The sequence below is a fragment of the Ranitomeya imitator genome, chromosome 4, assembly GCF_032444005.1.
Source record: "Ranitomeya imitator isolate aRanImi1 chromosome 4, aRanImi1.pri, whole genome shotgun sequence".
NCBI classification, from domain to species: domain Eukaryota; kingdom Metazoa; phylum Chordata; class Amphibia; order Anura; family Dendrobatidae; genus Ranitomeya; species Ranitomeya imitator.
The window spans coordinates 452,211,250-452,228,393 of NC_091285.1; positions in this window are offsets into that span (position 1 = coordinate 452,211,250).

Here is a 17,144-nt window from a genome sequence, read left to right on the forward strand (position 1 = left end):
GAGCTACATGAGTATATAAAGTCTGCAGGGTGAAATACTGTTGACAGATCTCATTTAATGTTGACATTACTCTGTTTTGACTGTTACCTATTTTGTTTGGCGTCTTAGACTTCCTTACTATTGCTTGTCAATACACCAAGATTTGTTTTTTCAAAATACTTATCTTTTTCCATAGTTTTCAGTAATTAATACTTTTTGTTTTGTCTTTTGTAGGAAAGGCTCTGTCATTGTTATGAGTAATGTTGCGTTTCACAGTGTGCCTAGTGGATCAGACATTATCCGGACTGTACTGACTGATGGAACCAAGACTAACTATTTTGGGTGGTCGATTAATGGCTCCACAGTGGAATTAAATGGTATGTCTCATTTAAGGCGGCTTGAAAAAACACCGCCCAATGTGAAAGTGCCCTATACGAGGGGCGTTCATTAAATATTTTCCCTGACCCACTTTCTGTGGGCTGAGAGCATTGAAACTTGGCAGAGTTATTAGTCCTTCTCTACATAGGTGCCACCTAGGCACATACTTCTCCCATCTCTTTAAGCAACTGTAAACACCTCTTTTAGAAGTCGACAGGTTGCTCCAAAAGCCACATTATGACTTCGGAAATAAGTCTTAAATGGAAAATGCTTGCCCTTCCAAAATAACTTCATTGTTGGGAAGAGGTGGAGGTCCGATGGTGCGAGGTTGGGTGTATAAGCGGGATGCTGTAGAATTTCAAAGTCAAAGGTGCATGCTTCCATTTGGGCAACATGTGAGTTGTGAACTGGTGCATTGTCTTGCAGAAGGCGGACTGCTTTGGTGAGCATGCCACGTCTCTTGGTTTTGATGACCTCCCACAATTTCCACAGCAGTAAAGCATAGTATGCCCCAGTGACCATGGTACCTTTTGCTAGGAAATCGGTCAATACTACTTTTCGCTGATCCCAAAATAGTGAGCATGACTTTGCCTGCCGAGGGTTGGGCACATGCCTTCTTTGGAGGCGGTGAGTCATGCTTCCATTGCATCGACTGGACTTTAGTCTCAAGATCATAGTGATGGACCTAGCTTTCATCTTGTGTGATCAGTCTGTGGAAAAAGTCCTCCTGGTTTCAATGGCACGTTATCAATAGAGCCTGAGAGCATTCGACTCGTTCCTGCTTCTAGAAAGGTGTGAGCAGCTGGGAAACCCACAGAGTGGATACCTTATGCATGTGAAGATGGTCTTGGATGATTTTTTACAAAGACCCCACACTAATCTTGACATTTTGGGCTAGGTAGCGAATGGTTATGCAGTGATTTACCAAAATGGTGACCTCCACTTGCTGGAAGGTGTGTTCATCAATAGCAGAGGGGGTTGCCCTGGAATTGCAGCGGTTTGTACCGAAGTCCGACCACATTTGAATTGACGCTGCCAGTTCTTGACTACATCATATGATCGAGAATCATCACTATAAGCCTCTTGCATCTCATTGAACGTCTCCTTTTGTGTGTCTTGCCTTTCAGGTAAAGGAACATGACTGCTCTGTATTCCACTGGGTCCATTATCAAACCTCACACCACTTCAACACCTGTAAAATCAAGACTGTTATCAGTTCTGAGTTGCAAACTGGCACATAACCTGTACAGACTTATATCATTACTAGTGATGAGTGAGTATACTTGTTGCTTGGGTTTTCCAGAGCACCCTTGGGTGGTCTCCGAGTATGTTATTGTTCGGAGATTGTTTTCATCGCTGCAGCTGAATGATTTACAGCTACTACCCAGCCTAAGTACATGTGGGGGTTGCCTGGTTGCTAGGGAACCCCCACATTTGTTCAAGCTGCCTAGTAGTTTCAAATCATGCTGCTGAGGTGACAAACTAAATCTCCGAGCAGTTGCAAATACTCAGAGACCACCCCAGCGTGCTCTGGAAAACCCAAACGAGTACACTCACTCATCACTAATCATTACACATGTGCAGTTTCAGCATCTTTTGATAAATAGAAGTTGGTCAGGGGAAATTTTTAATAAACACCCCTTGTATGTACCAACATGTTTACTCTATATGAACATACATGTCGCCTTGTTGCAGTAGGGTTTCTGCAAAGTGTGTTGTAAGAATCCATTGCCGCAGCTTTTCTAAAAGGGAATTGGCCTATAATTAAATGTTGAATTTCTGTTAAATCTAACAAATCTTGTTTTCAATGGATTTTTTTTTTTTAAAGATGTGTAGACTTTACCGTTATGGTATACTTCTGATTTATTCTAAATGCCCAACTAATGTAGTGAATTCAGCTACTAGTTTGCTAAATCTTATTGGTTGGCTTGTGCAATAGGATGAATTACTTCACTTGTGTTCAAGGGGTCCCTGGTGGGACAGCAGCTAGCTACCAGTGCTGGACACACTTTAGTTGGTACTTTGCAAGATAAAGGTTTGTTTACACGTGCAGATAATCTTTTGAACAATTTTGTGTCATCCTTATTCTCAGTTGCACATAGAAACACGAGAAACAATGGAATGAAACTGACAGAGAGAAGATACAGATTAGATAATAGAAAATAACTTTTTACAGTGAGGGTGATCAATGAGTATAAGTCAGCCACAAGAGGTGGTGTTCTCCTTCAATGAAAGTCATCAAACAGAAGCTGCACCAACATCTGTCTGAGATGATTTAATGAATCCTGCATTGAGCTGGGGGTTGGACACTGTGACCCTGGAGGTCCTATCCAACTCTAACATTCTATGATTCTAATTAAATGATTTCAAAGCAATCATTACACCGTAACATGAATCATCTGGCTCTGTTCACACAGAGATAATCTGAAGTGTTCAAATATCAACCTTTCCATTCATGCTGTACAAAAAATATAATCACATAAGCAAAGAGAAAGGGGACTTCATGATGGTGTGCGGGACAGGTGAGTGGTATCTGGGTACGATTACCAGCTCTGTCGTGGTCTGCAGCAGAAGATGGTGCATGCAAGTATAGCCTGGAGCTCTGCTGCCTTGTTTTGGTGCTGTCACCATGCGGCCGGGGCATCCATTGATGAGGCGGCTGGGGATGCTCTGGTAACTCAGCTGGGACGTGCCAATGTGATGCACGTTCTGGTGTCACTTCCGGGGCGGGCCCTGGTGACATATCCGGGGCAAGCCGGGGGTGCACTGGTGATGCAGCCAGGGTGCGCCCATGGGATGCGTGTTCTTGGTGACTCGTCCTGGGTGAGCCCTGATAACCTGGCCCAATTCACATCCAGGTGATGTGGTGGGGGAGCACCCAGTGGGATGCTGTTTCCTGGAGGCTTGTCCGGGATATGCCGTGGGTTGTGGCACGGGGGGCTCCAACAATCCGGCTGGAGTTACCAGGGGGGTTGCCAATGCATGGGAGTTGCAGACACAGCTGGCGTTGTCTGGGGCGAGCACCATGGAGAATGTCAGACCACGTGAAGGAACCTGTTGACCCGGATATCCAGGGGTGCCAGAGTGGCTCAAAGATTAAAAAGGTTGCAGGGACAGAACCCTCTGCTTTGCTGTGCTCACAGTCCGTGCAGGAAAGCAGAGCGCCGGGGACAGACAGCTGAAGGTAAGTATGTAGTGTTTGTTTTTTTTACTTTTACGATGGTAACCAGTGTAAACATTGGGTTACTAAGCGCGGCCCTGCGCTTAGTAACCCGATGTTTACCCTGGTTACCGGCATCGTTGGTTGCTAGAGAGCTGTCTGTGTGACAGCTCTCCAGCGACCAAACAGCGACGCTGCAGCGATCGACATCGTTGTCGGTATCACTGCAGCGTCGCTGAGTGTGAAGGTACCTTTAGTTACTTACCGATAATGGGATTTTTTGGATTCCATGACTGCACCCTTATATTCCCACCCTCACGTGTGGGTGAGCACTTTTCACTTGTGTATAATCACATTTGGTGTTCAGATTAGTATATATTTTGCAATTAACCATGAGAGGTCCTCTCATGCTCTGCAATACAACTGATGTGTGGGAGAGATGCCACCCTTGTCAGTAGGTTTCCTGTCCTTGAAGGGTGGATCCGTTCATGGTGCGGTCATGGGCTCAGAAAAATCCCGTTACCGTTAAGACTGTTCCAGTGCTTCAACTGCTACTGAGCAATTTGCCTGACGGCATGATCAACCCTATTTAGGAACTGAATTTCCACTCCACCTTTTTGTTGGTCAAATTGAAGGAACAAACAATCACCATTTGAATTGCACAATTTTCTAAACATGAACAATTTTTGTTGCCGCGTAAAAGACCTACACAATGGGCAAACTATTTTTGGACTCGTCGCTCAACCCATAGGCATTACATAATTTTCGTGAATGATTGACCATTACTGTTGAAATCTGAAGGATTATCGAAATGCAGATTAATCCTATAATGACAATATTTAGATGCTGTTTTGAACAATGGCAATTATTTTTTCACTGCATAGACATGTATGTGTAAGGGGTGTGTTGGGGGTGTAATGTACAGTGCCTTGCAAAAGTATTCAGCCCCCTGGAAATTTTCAGCTTTTTCCCACATATCATGCTTCAAACATAGATGCCAAATGTAAATGTTTGGTGAAGAATCAACAACAAGTGGAACACAATTGTGAAGTTGAAAGAAATTTATTGGTTGTTTTAAATTCTTGTGGAAATTCAAAAATTGAAAAGTGGGGCGTGCAATATTATTCGGCCCCTTTACTTTCAGTGCAGCAAACTCACTCCAGAAGTTCATTGTGGATCTCTGAATGATCCAACGTTGTCCTAAATGCCTAATGTTGATAAATATAATCCACCTGTGTGTAATCAAGTCTCAATATAAATGCCACTGCTCTGTGATAGTCTCAGGGTTCTGCTTGAAGCACAGAAAGCATTATGTCCTCACTAAATGAGGCAGGCTCATGTAGCTATACAGGCAGCTAAACCGCTATATCGGAGTCCAATAAGGAGACTGGTTGAGTCTGTGCTTTATTAAACGTAGTGGTATATTAATGCGGTGAAACTGTAAACAATGATATACATGCAATCAATGCATGGTATAGAAGAAATGCATACTACACATGATGTACATTATGCATAAACATTTAGAAGGCTAGTAACTGAACTAGGAGTACAACTGACTAAGCTAGGCTAATATAGAGCAGAAAGCATAAAGACATACCGGCAATGCAATTGCAAGGGGGATGAGGTGCAAGTGTCTTTCTTTGAAAGCAGACTGAAGGAAGTGAAAAGAAAATGGAGGGAGATGTAGGCTGAGCTACCATAATGCTTTGCAAAAGGGGAGGAGAATCAGACATGGGAAAAAAATAGAATTAGAAGTGTGAACATGACTGACCGCTATAGGCAGCCAAAACACTACAAATAAAGGTATGAATATATCAGTTGCTGTATACTGACTGAGCACTGCAAATTATGCAAACAGATAATCAGAAGTAACCAATTAGAAGGTTGGAGACAGAACAAGCATCATGAAGACCAAGGAACACAACAGGCAGGTCCGTAATACTGTTGTGGAGAAGTTTAAAGCTGGATTTGGATACAAAATTATTTCCAAAACTTTAAACATCCCAAGGAGCACTGTGCAAGTGATCATATTGAGATGGAAGGAGTATCATACCATTGCAAATCTACCAAGACACGGCCGTCCCTCTAAACTTACATCTCAAACAAGGAGAAGACTGATCAGAGATGCAGCCAAGAGGCCCATGATCACTCTGGATGAACTGCAGAGATCTACAGCTAAGGTGGGACAGTCTGTCCATAGGACAACAATCAGTCATACATTGCACAAATCTGGCCTCTATGGAAGAGTGGCAAGAAGAAAGCCATTTCTCAAAGATATCCATAAAAAGTGTTGTTTAAAGTTTGCAACAAGCCACCTTGGAGACACACCAAACATGTGGAAGAAGGTGCTCTGGTTAGATGAAACCCAAATAGAACTTTTTGGCAACAATGCCAAATGATGTTTGGCATAAAGGCAACGAAGCTCATCACCCTGAACACGCCATCCCCACTGTCAAACAAGGTGGTGGCAGCATTATGGTTTGGGCCTGCTTTTCTTCAGCAGGGACAGGGAAGATGCTTAAAATTGATGGGAAGGTGGATGGAGCCAAATACAGGACCATTCTTGAAGAAAACCTGTTGGAGTCTGCAAAAGACCTGAGACTAGAATGGAGACTTGTCTTCCAACAAGACAATGATCCCAAACATAAAGCAAAATCTACAATGGAATGGTTCACAAATAAACTTATCCAGGTGTTAGAATGGCCAAGTCAAGTCCAGACCTCAATCCAATCGAGAATCTGTGGAAAGAGCTGAAAACTGCTTTTCACAAATGATCTCCATCAAACCTCAATGAGCTCGAGCTGTTTGAAATTCTTGCCCATTCTTCCTTGGCAGTCTCTCGATGTACAAAACTGATAGACATACCCCAAGTGACTTGCAGCTGTAATCGCAGCAAAAGATGGTGCAACAAAGTATTAAGTTAAAGGAGCCAAATAATATTGCATGCACCCTTTTCAGTTTTTCAATCTCCACAAAGATTTAAAATAACCAATAAATTTCGTTCAACTTAACAATTGTGTTCCACTTGTTGATTCTTCACCAAAAATTTACATTTGGTATCTGTTTGAAGCATATGCGGGAAAAGCTCAAATATTTTCAAAATCCATCATTTCCTCAACCCTCACTCCACCAAAATGCTTGTGCATGCCCTAATCTCCCGCCTCGACAACTGCAACATCCTCCTCTGTGGCCTACCTTCTAACACTCTCGCACCCCTCCAGTCCATCCTTAACTCTGCTGCCCGACTAATCTCTCTCCTCGCTACACTACTGCTTCCCCTCTTTGCAAATCCCTTCACTGGCTCCCAATTTCCCAGCGTATCCAGTTTAAACTACTAACACTGACCTACAAAGCCATCCATAACCTTTCTCCTCCGTATATTTCCAAACTAATCTCTCAATATCTTCCCTCACTTAATCTCCGGTCCTCCCAAGACCTCCTTCTCTCCTCCACGCTTATTCGCTCCTCACCCAATCGCCTCCAAGACTTCTCCTGGATATCCCCCATCCTGTGGAATTCTGTGCTTCAACACGTCTGGTTATCCACCACATTTGGATCCTTCAAAAGAAACCTGAAAACCCACCTCTTCAAGAAGCTTACAGCCTGTAACGACCACACGGCCACCTCAACACCATCGGAGCTACTGCAACCCTCGACCTACTGTCTCCTGCCCTGTAATTCTGTAGAATGTAAGCCCGCAAGGGCAGGGTCCTCTCCCCTCTGTATCAGTCTCCTTGTTAGTTTTGTTTACTGTAAGTGATATTTGCATTTTGATGTAACCCCCTTCTCATGTACAGCACCATGGAATTAATGGTGCTATATAAATGATGATAATGATGTTCCAGGGGGCTGAATACTTTCGCAGGGAACTGTATGTGTAAGGGGTGTGTTTATGCCCTGCATCCCTTCAGGTTCCTTCCTAATAAAGCATATTTTTATGTGCGAAATGGTGTTGTGATACTATTTCTATTGTGTAGTAATATGATAAGAAATGTTATGTTTGTGTACTGTAAGTTATGTATCTGCATGGACTAGGGGTAGAGATAGGGAGATACATCTAGTGTGGGTCGAGGTGGTGAGGTTGCTGAGGCACCTACATACAACATTCTATATCCAGGCCAGAAGGGGGAGCTCTGATCCTGGATTCAGGGGAGCTTCCCCAGCTTTAAGTGTTCTGGTCTGGAGGAGGAGTTATTTCAGTTTGGAGCAGACAGTGGAGAGAGGAGTGGAGAGCAGACAGCAGAGCCATGCAGCCAGGACTGAGCGGCAGTTCCAGGGAAAGGAAGTGAATCCTAGGGGTTGAATGTAGTGAAGCATCAGAGGAAAGAAGCACAGGTGAAGGAATGGGGCTCAGAGGTTAACTGTGATCGGGCACCCTCAGAGCCAAAGCGCAGGTACTGGGCACCGGGAGGCTGAAGCTGTTTTGTACTCCAGGTCGCACGGCAGAACCGGAGGGCATAGGACTTTATGTAATTTGCCCGCACCCACACCTGAAGGTGCAGCAGTACACTAAGAGCCCGGGTTGTGATAGAGACCCTATAAAATGGCTCACACTGCCCACCATATGGGTAACTGTCCCAGGATTGGGGAGTGAGGACTTTGCCAACAAGCTACAAGCAGCACGGACCTCGCATACGAGCGCCAGTAGGAAGGCTTACAGACCTCACCTGGGAGAGGGATCACCTTTGCCTCCAGGCTGGCCGGACCACATCACCACCTGTTCCTGGTACCCTGGACTGTGGACTGCTACCACCAGTAAACCAGGTAAAGATGTTACAACTGTGTCCTTCACTTATTTGCCGGCATACATAATCTCTGCCCAGCACACAGGGAGCCCTGGGGACCCCGTTTCACCTGTGGGAAGTGTCACCATCTATGCCGCAGCAACATCACCCCAGAGGACCCCTTTAAGCAGCATCGGTCCCTACTGACTGAGAACCAAAGGTGGGGTCACTAACACAAACTTTAATACAAATCCTTTTAAAAGACCTTTCCCCTTTAATTGGGTGGCCAGGGCCACAGACCGGGTTGCAGCCACTGTGACCTCTCCTTTAAGTGCGACCGGACCCGATCATGTACCCCACTGCCCTGGCAGCGACTCAACTACCACCCTGGTCACCTCACATATGAACTAGTGTGTATCTGCATTAAAAGCTTTATTTGACATTTCACAGATCCCATTACATTTGCCTAAAATGGGCCCGTCTTTCAAAGCCTTTTTTTTTCCATTTGAATAACTGACATGTCTGAACCAGACAGATCCCATATTTAAAATCTTGTGTAAACCATGTGACTGATCCTGGTCTACATTTTCTGCGCTTTTTTTTTTTTTGCTTCCATGATTTAATGGCGAAAAGGAGATGGGAGCAGAGACAGATTGTGCGACCATTTCTTTACTTCACAGCAGATTTTGTCAAGTATAAGTGGTTGTGCATGGCCTCTCAACTTTGCATAAATTGACGTATGACAACGCCAGGCATATAGAAAAGCTGCTGGATAGGACAGTTGTCAAGCCAACCATTTAATGGGTGTTGTGTATGCCACTGATTTTAATAATATTAAGGCACATGCATGATCTTTGCTGGTTGCTGGATAACTACTTGGAAACTCTTCCTCCAGCTATGCAGCAGTATAGTTTTTAGGCCTGATGTCAAAATGGGTAGAGTTGGCAGTGCAAGCACAACCCCTTTAAGCTTTGGCTATCCAAGGTGATGTAGAAAGTTCTTGTTCCAGCACTTGTAATTTTTATCCCAGTTAAGTTTTCAAACTATTTTATGACTTGAGAAATGTATATTTTCATTAGAATTTGTATATAATATAATGCTCAAAATGATAAACACTTGAACACAGTATAACGCAAAGTCAATCACATTTGTGAAATCAACTTGTCCAGTTATGAAGCATCACTGATTGTGAATCCATTTCTCCTGCTGCTGTGCAAATGGAACAGGCAACAGGTAGAAATGATGGGCAATTGGGAAGACAACCCCTATAATAAAATGGTTCTGCAGGTTGTGACAAGACAATATCTGTTCTCATCTTTTTTTTTTTTGGCTGTTTTGGTAATCATTTTTGCATTTTGTCAATGCTCTCACTTTGATGTACAGTAGCATGAGGTGGTGTCTACAACCCACAGAAGTTGCTCAGATAGTGCAGCTCATCCAGGATGGCACATCAATGCGAGCTGTGGCAAGAGGGGTTGGTGTCTGTCAGCACAGTGGCCATAGCATGGAGCAGATACCAGGAGATGCGAAGGGGGCCGTAAGAGGGCAACAACTTGACAGCAGAACCGCTGCTTTCTTCATTGTGCAAGGAAGAACAGGAGGAGCAGTCTCAGAGCCATGCAAATTGACCTCCAGCAGGCCATTAACATCCATGTGTCTGCTTAAACATTCAGAAAGGACTACAAGAGGGGTGGTATGAGGATCGACTTCCACAAGTGAGTGTTGTGGTTACAGCTCAATACAGCACAGGGCGATTGGCATTTGCCAGAGAACAACAAGATTGGCAGGTTTGACATTGACACCCTGTGCTCTTCACAGATGAGAGCAGGTTCACTCTGAGCACATGTGACAGATGTGAAAGTCTGGAGACGCTGTGGAGAATGTTCTGCCTGCAACATTCTCTCGCATGACTGGTTTGGTATTGGGCCAGTAATGGTGTGGGGAGACATTTCTTTTGGAGGGCTGCACAGCCCTCCATGTGCTCGCCAGAGGTACTCTGACTGCGATTAGTTCTGGGATGAGATCCTCAGACCCATTGTGAAACCATATGCAGGTGCAGTGGGCCCTGGGTTCCTTCTGATGCATGACAATGCCAGACCTCATATGGCTGAAGCATCAGCAGTTCCTGGATGATGAAGGCATTGATGCTATGGACTGTCCTGCCTGTTCTCCAGTCCTGAATCCAATAAAGTACAAATGGGACATAATGTCTCGTTCCATCCATCAATGCCACATTGAACCAAACTGTCCAGGCATTGTCTGATGCTTTATTCCAGGTCTGGGAGGAGATCCATCTGGAGAACATTCACTGCCTCTTCAGGAGCATGCTCAGGCATTGTAGGGAAGTCATACAGTCACGTGGAGGTCATAAACACTACTGAGCATCATTTGCTTGTCTTGAGGCATTTCCATTGAAGTTGGATCCGCCTGTAGTTTGATTTTCTGCTTTGATTTTCAATATAATTTCCAAATCCAGACCTCCATGCGCTATTAATTTTGATTGATATTGATCATTTTTGTTTTATTCTCAATGCATTCTACTATGTAATGAATAAATATGTAACTGGGATATTCCAGTCAGTGATATCTAAGATGTGGCATTTTAGTTTTTCTTTCCTTTGAGTATATATAATATATTATCTAAGAATATAAAAAAAAATCCCCAAAGCATAGTTTTGTGGGAACGCCTCTTTAGGGTATGTGCACACGTTGCGGATTGTCTGCGGATCCGCAGCGTTTTTTGTAGTGCAGAAATGCTGCAGATCCACAATTGATTTAGAGTACAATGTTAATCAATGAGAAAAAAAAATGCTGTGCACACTTTGCGGAAAATCCGCTGTGGAAACGCTGCGGTTTAAAAGTAGCATGTCACTTCTTTTTTGTGAATCTGCAGCGTTTTTGTACCCATTCCATTATAGAAAACCGCAGGGGTAAAAAACACAGCAAATCCGCATGAAAACCGCAGCAAAAATGCACAAATGCTGCGGAACCGCACAAAAAACGCGACAAATCCGCAGGTGCGTTTTCTGCCAGGAGAGGCAGAATCCACACCAGAAATTCCTAGGCCTAATCCGCAACGTGTGCACATAACCTAAAGGTACTGTCACACTTAGCGACGCTGCAGCGATACCGACAACGATCCGGATCGCTGCAGCGTCGCTGTTTGGTCGCTGGAGAGCTGTCACACAGACCGCTCTCCAACAATGCCGGTAACCAGGGTAAACATCGGGTAACTAAGCGCAGGGCACTCCTCCTGTACTGTCTGTGACATCACCGCTCTGCTTTCCGGCTGACCGATGCTCACATCCAGAGCAGGAGGAGTGCAGAGCACAGCGCTGGAGGACAGACGGCTGTAGGTAAGTATGTAGTGTTTGTTTTTTTTACTTTTAGGATGGTAACCAGGGTAAACATCGGGTTACTAAGCGCGGCCCTGCGCTTAGTTACCCGATGTTTACCCTGGTTACCAGTGAAGACATCGCTGAATCGGTGTCACACACGCCGATTCAACGATGTCTGCGGGGAGTCCAGCGACCAAATAAAGTTCTGGACTTTCTTCCCTGACCAGCGACAGCACAGCAGGGGCCTGATCGCTGCTGCCTGTCACACTGGACGATATCGCTAGCGAGGACGCTGCAACGTCACGGATTGCTAGCGATATCGTCTAGTGTGACGGTACCTTTAGAGAGAGCTTTGAGGGAGGGACACAGAGTCTCGCACATATTGCCAGTGTTGATCAAATCAGGGTAGAGATCATCCAGAGTGAAGAGACAGCCAGTAAATGTGTGTTGAAGCCTTGTCTGGTCCCGGGTACCAAGATAAATGTTTTATTGTACCCACAGAAAAAGGGGAATGGCTTTGTACATTACCAAAAATATGCAAGTTTAAAGAATAAGGGTGGTAAATCATGGATTCTACAAAATTCCTTCAAACAAACTTAAACTAACTCAATAATTTTAACACAAATCAAACTCCCTGTCTAGTTGATTTTACAAACATAACTTGTACGGAGCATACAAAAACGGATATTAAAGCAAGATTTATAGATGTAAATTGTTGAAATGATGATCAAAGCAAGCTATAAAATGTTATCCATAACAGTAGGATATGTAAAGTGGCTCTATAAACCTTCTCTATAATGTAATTAACTAGTAATGTGCTTTTTTTTAATCTTTGCAGGATACACGCAGTCTAATTTGGAGGTGGAGACTCTACCTATCTCTTTTCTGGTTCTGCGTGCTGGCCATATTGTAGTAAGCAAGAAGAATCAGGAAAAGCAAAACTTCCTGGACAGTCTGCAGAAAGCGGTAAGGTGGGAATGGATGGATACACAGTACCCACAACTACCTTTTGTACTGTGAGCAATCATGTTGCATTATTTGTCCTGAGACATGGAAAATTGTTTATTCGGGTATTTATTCCAAAATCACCAAAATATAAACCTACAGTTGAAGAAAAAATGATGTTCATTTGTAATAGGCTATCCATGGTACTTCTGTAGCAGTACATCTTTAGCATCCCATTAAAATGTTTTAATATTTACTGTTTTTCACAGGTGTTTCAAGCTGCTAATAAATCATTCCCAATCTCAAATGTCTCAATTTCACAAATTCGGTAAGATGTTTCTGAATCTTCACTTGGTGATAAGATATGTAATGGGAACAGGACACTGACAGCTTGGGGCCCCTGTGCAGGAAATGTCTGGGCCCCCCTCCTTTTATGGTGATATTGATAGATATGGAGCGTCCCCAGACGCAGGGCCGCGGGGTACCCGGTCTGGGGTTGTCACGGTGGCTAGACCCGGTCCGTGACCCTGCTAAGGGGCGTCCAATGAAAGGTGATAGTGCGTGGTGCAGAACGCGAGGAATAACAAGGACGCAGGGTTGCAGTCTTTTTACCTTTTTATTGAAGACTTCGGGATCCACAATCCAGAGCACTGCTAACAGGGCTGGCTGAGACCGGCCCGTCTGAAGGCACATCCAGAGTTCCCTTTGCAGGTAGAAATCAGTGTCTACCTTCTAGCACCTGTGTGTTGTTGTCCTTCCCTGCTAAGCACCACGGAATAGTCCTCACAACTGTCGTATCCGTTCTTTCTCTCTCTCCGTCCCCCAGTATGATAGGCTAGGACGCACCCTTATGACAGGTAGGCCTGGAGTTATTCTGGGACCCCCAGAGACGCCCCTCTCCCACAATTGCCTCCTATGTCCGTTCAGGTGATTTAGGTCAGACAGCCAACCTATAATTAACTGACCTGCCGCTGTTTGAAGTAATGCGTACAGTCTGTTACTTCCTCGGTGCTTCGGCCACCGGCTACGCGCCTCAGAAGGATGTTGCCGCGGTCTTAGGGGCACGACTCCTTCTGGTTCTATCTCCTTCGTACTCTGATCCCGTTTCTCACTTCTCCACAAAATACTTTGCTTTGTGTCCTCTCTTAAGATGCCGCCGCAAGGTAGTGCAGGCGCGGCTCCGTCACATTCTGTCCTTTCTGCTAGGTACCTGCCAGGAACCTGCTTCTGACAGGTCCTCCCTGGAGCTCTCCCAGGCTGCTTTCTCTCTAACTTCCTATCCAACCCCCAGTTTTACCAGAGTGTGAGGAGTGGCCTAATACATTAGTGCCTTTTGCTCCCCCTGGTGGCCAGAGTGTGAAGTGCAATGTGACTGTGATACCTGGTCAGGTGAACTCCTTTAGTGCAATCAGACATAACATCACTCCCCTTAGTGGCAGAGCGACATTACTGCAACTACCAGGACTCTGGGGCGCTGCATATTTCTCTCTCTCATATATTGCCATCCCTTATTATACAGTGCCCCCTCTTATATACAGTACCGTCCCTTACATATTGGATTATATAGAGACCTGTTTTTTATTACATATTGTCCTGTCTTGTTAGCTGTATAATGCAATGACAGCTGATGGGAGCATGGGAAAGCTTCTTTTCTAATGGAGTAGCTGATGGACTGGTCTTCTGGTCACCGGAAGACCAGGAAACTATGTAACTAAGGATGGTGTTATACAGAATTAGTAAGTACACTATGTACAAAGGGAATGTTAGACATAATAAGCGATAATAATGTCTTCCTCTGCCCCTGTTCCTAAGTCCGTTGTAAGTCCCCCTTCCTCCCATCCCAATCCCCCACACCCCTCATTGTCCTCCCCCTGCATCCTATTATCCTCTCCCCACCCCATCATTGCCCTCTTCACCACTACTATCATTGCTTTCTCCCACACCAACCCATATCATTGCCCATTCCACCACCTACATCATTTTCTCCTCCCCCACCACCCCATATCATTGCCCATTCCACCACCCCCATCATTTCCTCCCCTTCCACCACCACCATTCTTGCTCATTCCACAACTTCCATCATTTCCTCCTCCCCCATCATTGCCCTCTCCATCACCTCATCATTGCCTTCTCCCCATCAGCCCCATCATTACCCTATCCTCCCCCTACATACAGGCACACACAGCAAAGAACAGTACAGTGGACGACATGTGTTAATGCATCTACACTAGAAACTAGTATAAAAAGTCACCCATTATGCATTCAATTCATTTGCCATAATTACAACTTTTTAAAGTTTATTTTTCTGCCACTCTTTTTAAGGCTGTGCACATGTTGCAGAATTGCTGCGGAAATTTCCTCGGGAAATGCGCATGCAGAATTGGCATGCATATTCCCGCTAAACACTAGCGTTTTGCAAGTGTAATTAGCTTGCAGAATGCTAGCTTTTTCCAAGCAATCAGTAGCATCGCTTGGAAAACTGATTGACAGGTTGGTCACACTTGTCAGACAGTGTTTGACAAGTGTGACCAACTTTTTACTATTGATGCTGCCTATGCAGCAGCAATAGTAAAAGATATAATGTTAAAAATAATAAAAAAAAATTAAATCATGATATTCTTTCCTTCTGGCGGCCCCCGCAGCCTTCCTGCTCCTCATGATGCTCCCGTTCCCAGTAATGCCTCGCAGCAATGACCCCGATATGACGTAGCCTCACGCGAGACCGCTACATCACCACAGGTCATTGTCGCAAGGCATTACTGGGAACAGGAGCATCGCGAGGAGCGGGAAGGCTGCGGGGGCCGCCGGAAGGTGAGAATATCACGATTTTATTATTTTTTTTTTTTTTTTTTTTTACAGGTATATGGTTCCTAGGGACTGGAGAAGTCTCCTCTCCTCCACCCTTGGTACCATCCGCACATGATCTGCTGATCTGCTTACTTCCCGCATGGTGGGCATAGCATTGTAAGCAGATCAATGCATTCCTATGTGTGCTGAATCACCACGATTCCACACAAAGAATGAACATGCTGCATTTTTTTCCGGAATGCGATTCCGCTGTGGAAAGCGCAGCATGTGCGCAAAAAATGCAGAATACATTAAAAATGATGGGATGCTCATGTAAGCCTTTTTTGGAGGAAAACGACTGAAAAACGCTAAAAAAAAAAAAAAAAAAAAGCTAAAAATCCTGAACGTGTGCATTTAGCCTTAAAAAGTGGGTAGTCTCTACCAGAAGTGGCTAGTCCACACTCCTCCACAGTTCTAATTTATTACAGAAAATCTTGTAATCTAGGTGCAAATGCATACTAGCCCATGGATGACAGATCTGTATTTCTGGTGTGGTTTGGTGTGGCGGTCTTCATAATTTGTAAAAAAAAAAAAAAAACATACTGGATAGTAAACTTTAATAACATGATTGTATAAAATCGTATTCACAAATATCTGTCCATTAGTAGCAAATTAACACATTTTTATGCTGTTGTAGATTTTCGACAGTGACCTTTATATGAAGTGGTTGCTCGGATACTGATTGGTTACCATGGTAGCTGAGGGCCTGCTGAAGGCTCCCTTTGCTACCTTCATGGTACTCGTGTGAACCTCTTCCACAGGTTGAGCTTGATAGTCCATGATTTGTTAAATATACTACAGTACTGCAATAAGTAGTTGCATGAATCAAATGATGGCAAGTTCAAGTCCCCTAAGGGACACGCGTATAAAAGGGCAAATCTTACTTTTTTATGGTTTAAGGCCTGTCCTACACGTCCAGATAATTCCGGTACCGGAAAAATCGGTACCGGAATTATCCGTGTCCGTGTGCTTACGTAGCATATCAGTGTGGCACACGTGCGGCAGCCGTATGCCGACTGAGGACCACACCGACAGTGCAGCAGACAGTGCTGCAGTTAAGCGCTGTCCCCTGCGTGCGGTGCTAAAGCCGGTATTCATCCCTTCCTCCCAGCAGCATTCGCTGGAGAGAAGGAATGAATAATTTTTTTTTTTCTTTTTACTTAAAAAAAAAAGTTTGTGCGTCCCCTCCCGCCTCCCATGCCCTGTGTTGCCCCCCCCCCCCCCGCTTGCCAGGAAACACTCAGACACCCAGCTCCAGCGATGTCTCCTCTCAGCGCCGGCAGCAGGCCCTGTGTGAGCGGTCACGTGGTCCCGCTCATTACAGTGAGGAATATGCGCATATTCCTCACTGTAATGAGCGGGACCACGTGATCGCTCACACAGCACAGGCTGCAGCCGCTGAGAGGAGACATCGCTGGAGCTGGGTGTCGGTGAGTATTTCCTGGCAAGCGGGGGGGAGGGGAGCGCACAGGGGATGGGAGGCGGGAGGGGACGCACAAACTTTACTTTTAAGGGGGGAAAAAAAAAATTATTCATTCCTTCTCTCCAGCGAATGCTGCTGGGAAGAAGGGATGAATTCCGGCTTCAGCACCATACGCAGGGGGGGGACAGCGCTTACAGTAGTGCTGTCTCCTGCACGGCACACGGACTGCACACCGATAGCATCCATGTGCGATACATGTTTTAAATGGACCCATTGACTTTAATGGGTCCGTGTGATCCGTGCGTTCCCACAAACACTGACATGTCTCCGTGTTTTTCAAACGGACACAC